The sequence below is a fragment of the Nematostella vectensis genome, chromosome 6, assembly GCF_932526225.1.
Source record: "Nematostella vectensis chromosome 6, jaNemVect1.1, whole genome shotgun sequence".
Lineage (NCBI taxonomy): Eukaryota > Metazoa > Cnidaria > Anthozoa > Actiniaria > Edwardsiidae > Nematostella > Nematostella vectensis.
The window spans coordinates 17,304,295-17,316,197 of record NC_064039.1 but is presented as its reverse complement, the minus strand read 5'-3'; the positions used below and the strand labels follow the sequence as shown (position 1 = coordinate 17,316,197).

General features: G+C 40.6%; 1 protein-coding gene across 1 annotated transcript in view; it reads right to left on the bottom strand.

Annotated features, from left to right (window-relative positions):
* LOC5506344 overlaps positions 1-11,903 on the bottom strand; it is a 78,010-nt gene that overhangs the window by 57,980 nt on the left and 8,127 nt on the right. The gene's annotated exons all lie outside the window — the stretch shown is intronic.

The following is an 11,903-nucleotide window of genomic DNA, read 5'->3' as shown; positions in this document are numbered from 1 at the left end:
CAGATGAATGTATAGATGCTACATACACTAATTGTAGACACACTGAAGGTTAGATTCTAAACTGTTTTACATTTGACTCACTGCTTATTATAAACATGCTTAAAGATATTCTAACACAAAGTAAGGTTTCTATTTCTGAAATCCTTCTTTACTCTGCATACAACATAAGAGCTTTTTTTTAGGTGGACCAGGTAGGTTTTAATTCCTTTTTTTCCCACTTAATGAGGTAAGTGTAAAATAACACTGATAAATTATTAAAAAAGTAAGCTGTATATCAATATTTTGGTGTTATTGAACCCAATTCACTTTGATACTATGAAAGAAATATGGCTAAATGATTCCAGTCAGGTCTTATTTATCTGACACATTTATGCTTTTTTCCCCTCAGTTCTCAAAGATGTTTTGCAAGGTTTTGTCCGTCAATTACAGCATAAAATGAAAACATCGCATTTTAAATGACCCATTAATTAGTTGATACGTTACCCATGAACCTATGCCGGTATGATACATAGATTCTATATGGTGTTTATTGGTGTATTTTAGGTGAGCCCTAACGTTTGGAAAATATATAATTCGATACTTCTTTCATCCTTTTTTATAGAGAAGAACAACAAAAAGATAAAAAGAGGATAATAATTATGTAATAATTATTATTATATAAAATAATAAATGTTAAAACATGTATTAATAAAGAGACGACAGTTTGTACAATGATAATAAAAACAAGCATTCTTTAAAAGGTACCAATTTGTTAATAAAAGTATTTATTGTCATTCTCGTGCTCAATTCAATTCATTCATCCATCATAATCCTGGGTAGTCTTCCTGGGGGAGTGGAGGGAGGTAAATATATCAGTTGTTATTGAATACAAAAATTCATTAATTTGATACCCCTAAAGGATAGTAGTATCAGAATAACCATTAAACACCCCCTGGGGGATAGTAGTTGGGTGAAGTTTATACCCTAAAAGAAGATTATCTACACCCCAACTACCTTTTTGGAGAGTCAAACCCCAGGGGGTGGGGGTCATGGCAGAAATTAGTAATGTACCCAAGACACCAGGATTTACTTGGAAATGGATATAAAATACAAAAACTACTCCAAAGCTAGTTTGCATCCCCTATATCCTTAAATTTGCTACAAGTATTGCTAAAAAAGTGCATCCACGCAGGCTCCGCTTTTAGGCAGTGCCTAAATCTATATATTTATCTGTATATTTGATAATGTTCATGCCCAGGCATGCTTTCCGCCCTAAAAGTGGGCGAATTGCTTTGCTGTCGACAAGCTTGCAATTTAACTTGCATGTGGTTTTGTCTCGTGATACTCGCAGGATTACTTCACCGATAACAGGAAGTCTTGAGCCTCCGTATGCTGATATTGTGCCTTTTATGGGCTTCACTTCCTTTAATATGTCGTCGTTTGATGCTTGTTTGTATATTTGAACTGGTAACACATTACATCGTGCTCCCGTGTCTGGTTGAAATCGCAAGAAACTTCAGGATGTTTCTAGCTTTAAGGTTACGAGCTGTGCATCATCCAGCGTGACAGCGGCGACGTCACTGATTACATAGACATCCGAGTTATCACTGGAATCACCGTCCTTATAGTCAACCATTTTGGCAGCGGTTTGCTTGGCCGCCCTTGTACTAGCCTACTGCTACGGCATACAGCCGCAAAATGGTTTGCTTTGCCACATTCATTACACGTTTTACCTCGGGCAAATCACTGGCCTGGCTCGTGTTTGCGGCCACAATTACCACATGGCTTGGTTGTCTCCTCATCCCGCCTTTTATACTCGGATTTTCCACTCCCATGTTGACGTCTCGTATTCTTTCTTAAGTTAACGGCACTTACGGTGTCTCCCTCGCTAAATTATTTTATCTGTACAGCTGTACTTTCAGACGCACGACATATTTCGTCAGTCTTTGTCAGAGTCAGTTAAGATTCACGGAGCAATCTCTCTCGGACTTTGCTATCACGAATCCCGAAAATAATTCTGTCACGCAATAACTCTTCGGCAGTGATGGAGTGGAATTCGCATCCCTCGGCTAGCTTTCTGAGTTCAGTCTTGTATTGGTCATATGATTCGCCAGACTCTTGTCCTCGTTTATTGAAACGGCTTCGTATCTAACTGAGTCGCGAGCTCGTAATTGTCCCATGCGTGGCGAAGCTTCCATTTGGCAAAGCTTCCATCTACCATAGCAGTTCGCTCACCCACTCCTTGCCACCATGTAATAAAGTCGTGGACCTTATTATGATTAAGCACAACGATGAGACGAGACTTGTAGTTTAGGCTAGATTTATTCGGAATGATTGTGTTGCAATCAAGCTAGACTATATACAGTACTTGGATCTCATGACCAGATCATTGTTCATACATTGTTCATAGCGGCACGAACTCTCTCTATTTCATTGTATTTCTTGCAGTCACTTTCGCATTTTTCGTACCTCTCGTATATCAAACTGTATATATTGCATTCCTTGAAGTCCAGAATTAAAATCGTTGTTGTTAAATTCACATTTTTGGTCCTCCGAGCCGGATTAAACTTAGTCAAGTTGCAAGCCTAGTGAAAACGAGGTAAGCCTGACATTACAAGATGCTCAACGCTCATTTTCGTATGAAGATTTCACAGTGGATTAGATAAAGAATGAGCTGAAAAAGCGAGGACTTTTAGCCAAAGGAAATAGAGCTACATTAAAAAAAGACTCAATAATGCTTAGAAGTCAAGCGAGATAACTCGGGACTCAGCTGAGATAGAAAAACAGCTGACTGATGCAAAACCCGAACCTGGATAGACAATGAATCGGAATCAGATCATGGATTTTTTTTTATTATCAGTTGAATGTGCTTAGAAGTAAAGAGAAACTATTGAAATTAAACGTTGAAGCTGTTATTGATAACATTAAAGAAATAGATAGCATGTCTGAGATGTCATAAAAATGGACAATAGATTGGACAAATTGATTAATTACCGAAAGCAATACACTCTCGGGAGTGTATTGGGGAACCCATGCATCAGACACTGTCAGTACAAAGTCAAACAACTTGAAATTGCCCAAACTGGAACTTCCAAAATTCTATGGAGTTATAAAATTTCAGAACTTTTGGAACCAGTTCAAAGCTGCCGCACATAATCGAGATGATATTCCTGAGGTGCAGAAGTTTAGTACTACTTGAGATCAGTCTTGGGTGGGGTCTCATATCAAACAATAGAAGGATACGAGATAACAGGTGCCAATTATATTCATGCTATAGAAACTCTGAAACACCGCTATGGTAGGAAGCGGGTTATAACCACCTCACTGATAAAGTCGATCATTCGTTTGCAAGCAAAACCCAGTGCAGATGCATCATCGCTGCGCGAGCTCCATGATACCCTCCAAAGTCGTGTAAGGGCTTTAGAAGGTTAAGAAGAAACACCTGGACTGTATGCTTAAATTTAAATTCCCATATTTGAAATGAAACTACCCCCCTGAAACATGTGAAAAATGGGAACTAGAACTGTCAGAGACAGATGATGATAAAGTTGACCTTGAACTATTTTTCATGTTTCTCAATAAACAAGTGGTATCTAGGGAGGCTGCCCAGAGAAGTAGCAAATCTGGGAAACCTTCCATTGGTGGTAATAGGCGAAGTCGCACCCCTCCAGCCCATGGGAAGGAAGTTTTTAAATAACCACAGAAATCCCAAATAACATCAGCTTCTGCTTTGTTCAGTGATAATAACAAACAACCACCCATGACAAAGTTTTGTGCAATTTGTAAAGCCACAGGAAATATTACCTCTGATTGTTCTTGGCTTTAAGATCAACCACTTGAAGAGCGCTTGAAACGTGTTAAGGCTGCGCGTCTTTGTTTTAACTGTCTGCGAGTTACAAATAGCAACCATTACTAGCTAGATGTGGAGTCGGTGAATGTAGAGAGTGTCATCACCGGTTGTTACATGAACAACCACATCCTGAAACTCATGCTGGACTTGCACCCGCATCCCTTTGCTCACCTTTGGTGGTGGTGCTGGAAAGACCCATAACATGAAACGAGTTGCAATATCCATAGCCCCAGCAGCAGTTAGTGGTACCCAGTCTTTACCGGTAGAGATGGAAGCGCTGACTATCGACAAAAGTTGGCAACCCCTGGAGCCGGTCATCATCAATTTTGATGTCAATCCACATCTTAAATCCATTGAGCTTGGTGACACGTACCCCCGAGACGCAGTCGATTTCGATGTTCTTATTGGTGCAGATTACTACCACGCATTCGTGCATGGAGAGTGCGTGAGAGGTCCCGGTCGAGACACCTTAACCGCCGTTAACTCCGCCCTTGGATTGATAGTATCGGTGAGTCGTCGGTGAGTCGTCGATTACTGTCAAGTCGATGCTAGCCAGTGTCAGTCCAGATCCAGTGACTACCTGTTTAAAGAGGTTTTGGGAACTTGACATCGGCATTAACAAGCAAGAAGATACCGTGATGTCGTGCGAAGAACAATTTCCGTGAAACAATTTCAAGAATGTTTCAAGTTTGACGGTGAGAGATATGAGGTGTGTTTACCGTGGAAGAATCATCCTGAGCTACCCAATAACTATCACCGAGCAGTGAGATGACTTGAAGATGTGGATAGACAGCTGAGTAAAGGTCCTGTGAAAGCTAGAGCTTATCAGAACGCCATGAACCAGTATGTAGAGAAATGCCATGCAGAGAAGATCGACAGTTGAAGATAATGAATTCGTACGATTTCTGTGTGCTTCGTTTTCGCACACATAAGATCGCACTGATAGCAGACATTGAGAAGACGTTTTGAAGATAAAGCTTGCTTAAGCTGAGCGTGCAGTCCATAGATATGTGTAGAGAGACAAACAAGCGGATAAATCTCCTGATATTTATCAGATGACACGAGTAACTTTCGGTGTCGCATGTAGTCCGTTTCTCGCAATCGCAACCGTACAAAGACACGCAAAGCCAAGCTTGGGCAAGAGTTTTCAGAAGCGGCAAACAAAATCTTGAATAGTATGTACGGACAGGATTGCTTAACTGGAGCAGACACTGTTAAAGACACATTAGGACTCCAGAACTCGCTAGTAGAACTAATGCATCGTTCTGCATTCAATCTTACGAAGTGGTCTAGTAACTCAGAGAGCGTTTTTCAGGAAATAGATGAGAAGAACAGATTGTCGAGCACTTTAGTTGATTTTTCTGAACGAGAGCCCATGAAAGCACTTGGAATTCGCTGGGATACCCTTGATGATTCGTTTCAGTTTCATGTCCATCAGGAGAAGAATTCCTCCTGTGATCTTGAGACGAAGAGAACCTTGCTGAGTGTCGCTTCGAAGATTTTCCATCCAAAGGGTCTCATTTCATCTTACACCATCAAGGCTAATATATATATATTACAGCAGTTTTGGCATAAGGGTCTGGAATGGGACGACCAGTTACCGGATGATGCTCTCAGGGAATGGAATTTTTGGGAGTCCGAGCTTTCATATCTAGACAGAATTCACATCCCTCGTTGCTTGATGGAAGATGGCCATGCTTTTATCGCAAGCTATTTGTCAAGGGCACAGCAGTATTAGCAGAGGTACAGCATCTTGCGTTGATTTTAGTTTGATTTTGCTGAAAACAGACGTTTGCTCTTTTGATTTTAGGTACTGCCAAGTTCAGTCGTTTTTATGTGCCGCAAGGTTCAGTCCAATATTAAGAGCCTTTCTTTTCTAGAACGGTCAGATTATGGAGCCTCTAGGCTAGCTCTCTGCCAGCCTTCAAGGCAGCAGCCACAAATGCTTTACCCTCTATAAGGGTACCGTCACACACAATATACAATTATTTTTTCTTAATTTTTATTGATTATTTATTAGCATTTATTTAATATTTATGTCTAGGTTTAATTTGTAAGAACCTTCTAGGATAGTGCAAACCAGTTGTTTAAGTGAAATAAACTGAAAATATATATTTTCCTCTCAGAAAGAAAGAATTTAAAAGTCAACCTTTATTGTTTTTACCAAAAAGTAAAAGCAGAGTAAATATGAGGGATAACATACATTGTTTTACTCTTTTTGGCTTTTTGTCTTGCCCAGATTCCTATTTCGTTGAGAATAAGCTCGGAAACGTATTGAATAACTGACATGAGAAACTTCTTAATAAGTATTGTTTTTTTTGTTCGAACAGTTCGCACTTTAGAGATTTATTTTGAGTACACCTAAATAAAAATTGTAACTCTTCAAAATATATAGAGTTACAGTAAAGGGTGGGTTAATAGGGGTCGATAAATCCGCCGATCCGCTACATTTCCGGGGCAAATCTGTGGATCCGAAGATATTTTTAGATCCGCATGGTTTGACAGATAAACAATAGCATCGATTTAAATTTATTTCAAATCAGACAAGTAAGATATAACCGAATAAGAATCTTTTCCATAAGTAAGCTAATACGATTTGAAAACGTACCGTTTCATTCGTTTCAAGTATAGTCCGGCGGTGTTTGAATTGCGTACTTTTTGCTAAAGTTACCAATTTTAGCATAGTGATAGTTTTTAATACCCTTTTCAAGATAGGCTATAGAGCCAAGCTTAGATCGGCTGTAATTTCTAATTAATAAGGAGTATTGATTTGGCCGCCATTTTGAACCGAAAGTAAACTACCTTTTATAAAAAAATAAATAAACTTGCACATTTTGATACTGTTTTTCACTAGACAACTAATATGAAAGTCAAAGAATGTATTTAAACCCAATATTTTTTCAAATAACCGCAAATTTGTCATTTTTGGAACTTTAAAGGTGATAGCCACCTTTAACCGGAAGTAGTCGAAAGTAAAACCTCGGGCGTTTATTTCACCCCGCGCCCTCTAGCAAAAGACACCAATTTTATTGCAGTTGTAGGTTGCAATAACCTTTGTAAGATAAGCTATGGAGCCAAGATAAAATCGGCTTTCATCACCGACTAATATGGTTTATAATAATTGCAGCCATTTTGCACTGGAGATTAAATTTGTCATTTTTTAAAGCACAGAGATGCACATCTTGTTTAAAAGTCTACGACTTAAATATTCATGAAATCCATTCAATACTTTTAAGTTGTAAAAAAGCAAAACTGATTAGGTTTCTGCTATTAATTTTGCTTTTTTGAAACCGGAGGTAGGTTTGCAAACCTGTTTCTGCACACTCTAATCAAACCAGATTAATGCATTTACGAATAAGCAATGAAACATTTTTTTTAATAGAATTGCACAAATGATAAATGCACCAATTTAATATAAAGAAAATGTTTTCTTGCTATGTAAGCCTCGGCATTTTTGTTAAAAATTAGTGAAAACTTAGTCAGGCTGGACGTTCTTGAAATCAGATTCCTATAAAACAAAAAGAGTGTGGTTCATAATACGTCGGTCTAACGTAATAACAAACTCCGATGAGAATTGTTTTATTTATTTAATGCAGTTCAGATATCTTACAGCTTTATCGTTAAACGATTCAATGGAGCTGCAAAGGGCTGAACATTTCAAGCTGGCTTTGGTGCAAGTGCAGCGTGCTGCGCAGCCTATCTTGCATCTTATAGCTCTTGGTTCCTCATCTAATAGTTCTTTGGCTTCTTTGCACGCCTTGGAAAGCTTTAGTAGCGTTTGTCAAAAGCGGCTATGTCAACTGTTGTCCATTGTGCTATAAAGACCGAAGTACTGAGACATGGAGGAGTGCTTTGCCCCCCAACAATGGCCTGCCAACACAATGGCAGCTTTCTTGGTGTGTTGTATGATAGCTGCCTTCGTCGGTAGAATGACATCAAATGCTGTTCCTTTCTTCACGAAGAGCTGCATTCTTGCCTTGTCTACTTCCGATTCTCTGCACTTGTTCGGCCGTATAGAAGCAGTGGAAAGCGCTCAAGTGTTGCCAAACATTATATCTTTTATCTTAACTGGCCTAAACGCTAGCTGTCGAAGACTATCTGTGGCTTCGGGGAATACAGCAAGTACTGTCTTTTCCCCCTAACCGCACAACAGGATACAGTATCACCTGAAAATGCTGTAAAACTTTGACTCTTCAAGAAGATTGCAAGAAGATTGATAAGTGCAAACCCGAGGCCACCAGATTAACAGTTCCTATTGTTAGAAACTGTTTATCTTGTAGCACTTGCACACTTTCATGTGTGAGGTCGTTTACAGACGTTGAAGTCAATTGGTGGAGCGGCCCAAACTTTATTTTTTTTGGGGAAAAGTTAGTTTACTTCCGGTTCAAAATGGCGGCCAAATCAATATTTATTATTAATCAGAAATTAAAGCCGAAGTGAGCTTGGCTCTATAGCCTATCTTGTAAGAGGTATCACTATTCTAAAATTGATAACTTTAGCAAAAAGTGCGCAATTCAAGGTAAAATCCGCACCTATCCGCTGGACTAGTAGGCGAGAAACCAACATTCATAAATATACTTTTGCTGCTTTATTTCTGCTTTATTTCTCCGTCATCCGTCTGCTCCTTTTTGTAAACACTTTCTTTTGAAGACTTTCTGTCTTTCTTTCATCAAGACGGTTATGTCGTATATTTTATAGTTAAAATAGGAACAAAAATGAGTCGAAACTCAAGCGATCAACGTGAGGCAGAGCAAACAGTCTTACTAGAAGTCACGTGACTCACTGTACATGAAGTATTGCGCGTAATACAATTACATGAAGTATTTGCCTAATACGACATCTCCCTCTCTAATTTTTTACACAACAACATTAACATTAACTCCAATGTGACATCAAGTATTCCATTGTCAAATCTGCCACACAAAACTAAAGTGTTACTCAAATGTCCAAGCGGAGGGTGGCTGGCCCCACCTGACATTATAGTATTTAGAGGAGAAAGAACAGCCTCAGGTTCACCGGCTTTTTCTGCCTCCTCGCGCTCGGTTTACTTCGGTGAGTAGGTATTCAGAAACCGGTTTCTCCTCACAGTGCCTTTAGGCATTTGGATTATGTATAAACGCGGATTTTCGGCTTTTTTGTGACAACAGCTGGGACTTTCAAATCACGAACCCAAACTGATGTCCTAGAAGGAATTAAAGGCAACTCCTTGCCAGCATTGCAGAATGATCCTACCTAAGAACTACATCTAACTTTTTACACAACTAAGTAAAGAAGCGCACGTGCAAATATCTAAGGAATGTCCCTTGGTTTTAGTTTAACAGACAATGTCTCGTGCGATACTCATAACAGTACCTTGGACTGCTTGTGACACTTTGGAAACCCCAATCCTTTGCAAGCTTTGGAAACTCTGCGAAAACAAAATGGGGACCATTAGCAGATCTCAGTATTTCAGGTACTCCATGTCGGCTTGAATGACATCTCTCGACGTTCGTGTTGACTTCAGCAGTGCAACTTCCACATATCGGCTAAAACAGATCCGTTGCGAGTATCTACCAGGGCCTTTCAGGTGTAACTGAAGGTATGAGTGGTTCAGTATATGCATTTCGAAGCTTTGCACATTTTCGGCATCAGTGTACCAGGTCTACGATTTGCTGGCTTAACCCTGGCCACCAGACGGATGCTTCGGCACGAGCTCTGCATTTCGTTATGCCCTGATGACCCTCATGTATTCGATCAAGTATTTCTAGACGCAGGCGGAATGATGATGCTACCTCCTTTTAGCAAAATGCCTTTGACTAAGGTGATCTCGTTCTTTTCTGGCCACTATGCTTTACGTTCTTCAGGGCGGCTTCCTCGTGCTGGCCAACCATCTTTACAGTATGTAGCTATCTGTTTACACACTTCGTCCTCTCTCTGGCGCTCCCTTATCTCCTCAAAGCAGGAATTTCACTCAGAACGCTGTCCACATACAATTCAATCTCTTCACTTTGTTTCTCATCGTGTTCTGACTTCGCTTTGGTCATAGGCACTCGTGACAAGGTATCAGCAATAACAAGTGACTTACCAGGAACATGCGATATGGTATACTTGAACCTTAGCAATCTCATTCGCAGTCTCTGAATCCTGTGAGGAAGTTCATTCAAGTTCTTATGTCCTAGGAGAGCCAAGATGTTCGTGGTCAGTCTCAATCTTAAATGTCTTACCAATCAGGTAGCCTGAGAGCCTTTCACAGGCCAATGTGACAGCTAAGGCCTTTTTCTCTATTTGTGCGAATCGTTGCTCTGTTTCCGTTATTGCTCGTGACAGGTAAGCGACCGTTTTGCAGCTTCCCTCGTTGTCGGACTGCAGAAGGACCGCTCCGAGCCCAAATGATGAAGCATCGGATTAGACTTCTGTTTCTTTAGAGGAGTCATATATCGCCAGTGCAGGTGCTTGTATGATCGCTTTCTTTATTTTGCTAAATTCTTGCTGCTTGGCTTCGCCCCACAGCCAGGTACTGTTCTTATTCAATAGACCTCGCAATGGCTGTGTCAGATCTGCTAGATTCTCTATATATTCACCAACTTGTTTGACTACACCCAGGAATCTCCTTAGTTGTGACGCATCTGAAGGGGCTTCCATCTCTGAGATGGCTTTCACTTTGGCAGGATCAGCTTCAACTTCATCCTTGCCCACGATGTGACCAGGAACTGAACTTTCTCTTGGCTGAAACTGCATTTCTCTGCGTTGACGGTACGTTACTTTCCAGGAGTCTTTCCAACACATCGTTTAGCCTTTGGTCATGCTGTTCTTTGTTCTTTCCAAAGACTAAGACGTCGTCTACCTGATATACTTGGCCTGGTAATCCTTCTAGGACTCTGCTCATGGATAATGGCAAGTGCTCTGGGGCGGATGAGGTACCAAAGGGTAGTATCTTTAAACAGTATCTTTCCCAGGGTGTTATGAAAGTTGTCAAAATCTTACAGCTATCACTCAACTTTCGTTGCCCGAAGCCACGGTTAGCATTAAGCTTGGTAACAATCTTTGCTCCTGCTAGCTTGGCCAGGGATTCTTCCAAGGTAGGAATCTGGTACACCTCTCTTTGAACGGCTTCATTTAATTGAACAAAGTCACCACAAATTCTGACAGCTCCATTCTTCTTCGGGATCACCAATATGGAAGAACACTACTACCTGTTCAACTCCTAGACTCTCCATTCGGGTGAGTACCTCTTTAACCTTGGGTAGTAAGGGTATAGGGATGCGTCTGGGTGAAGTGAGATTGAATGGCTTGACTGTCTCATCAACCTTTATCTCGTATTCCCCTTCAATGCACCCTAATCCATGAAATGGTTTAGGGTATAGTGCAGCATAATCTTGGAGGGTCTTCCCTTCCATCTGCCCAATCCAAAATATGGAAAGGTATATCGAGTTATCAGATAGTATTGGCGTGGAACTGAGGCAGGTTTATCTGTTTCGAACTAAGACACCTAATGGTTATGTTTCGGAGTCGCCTTTCATTAGCCCAACTGTAGCAAGTAGATTAACAAAGCACCTCAGGGATTTAACACTGTATGAGGGGGAAACCATACTCAGGTTCAGGGGCGCATCCACTATAACCCTTGCCATGCTCGGCATCTCAGCAGGCAAGATCGCGCAGCACGTCGGATGGAGCGATGATCGTATGGTGGCTTACTATTGTCAGACCCAGAAGGTCATGCATGCGGCAGAAACTGCGGCTGCCTTAGCCCAAAGCGCCACTCGACCGAGCGAAGCTTCCATTTCTCAAGTGGAGAATATCGGGTTATTATACGAGGCAAATAGTCTTTCCCTGAATTACAAGTACGCTTTCTGAATCAGAATGTACTCTCCTTGGTTTGTGCCATGTTATTAAAGGGCCATTGATGATATTGTGGATATTGATGTTTGTAAACTTCATGGTTCAGGGGAGGTTCAGGTATATTCGAAATAGGAAGTTTTGGTTCGCGTTAGATTAAAGGGATCATAGCGATGGGTATAGGTCTCTCTTATAGTTATGGGTTGGAAGTTTCGTAGGGGGACTTATACAATTGTGAGGTATGGTGTGTTTAAGGAAT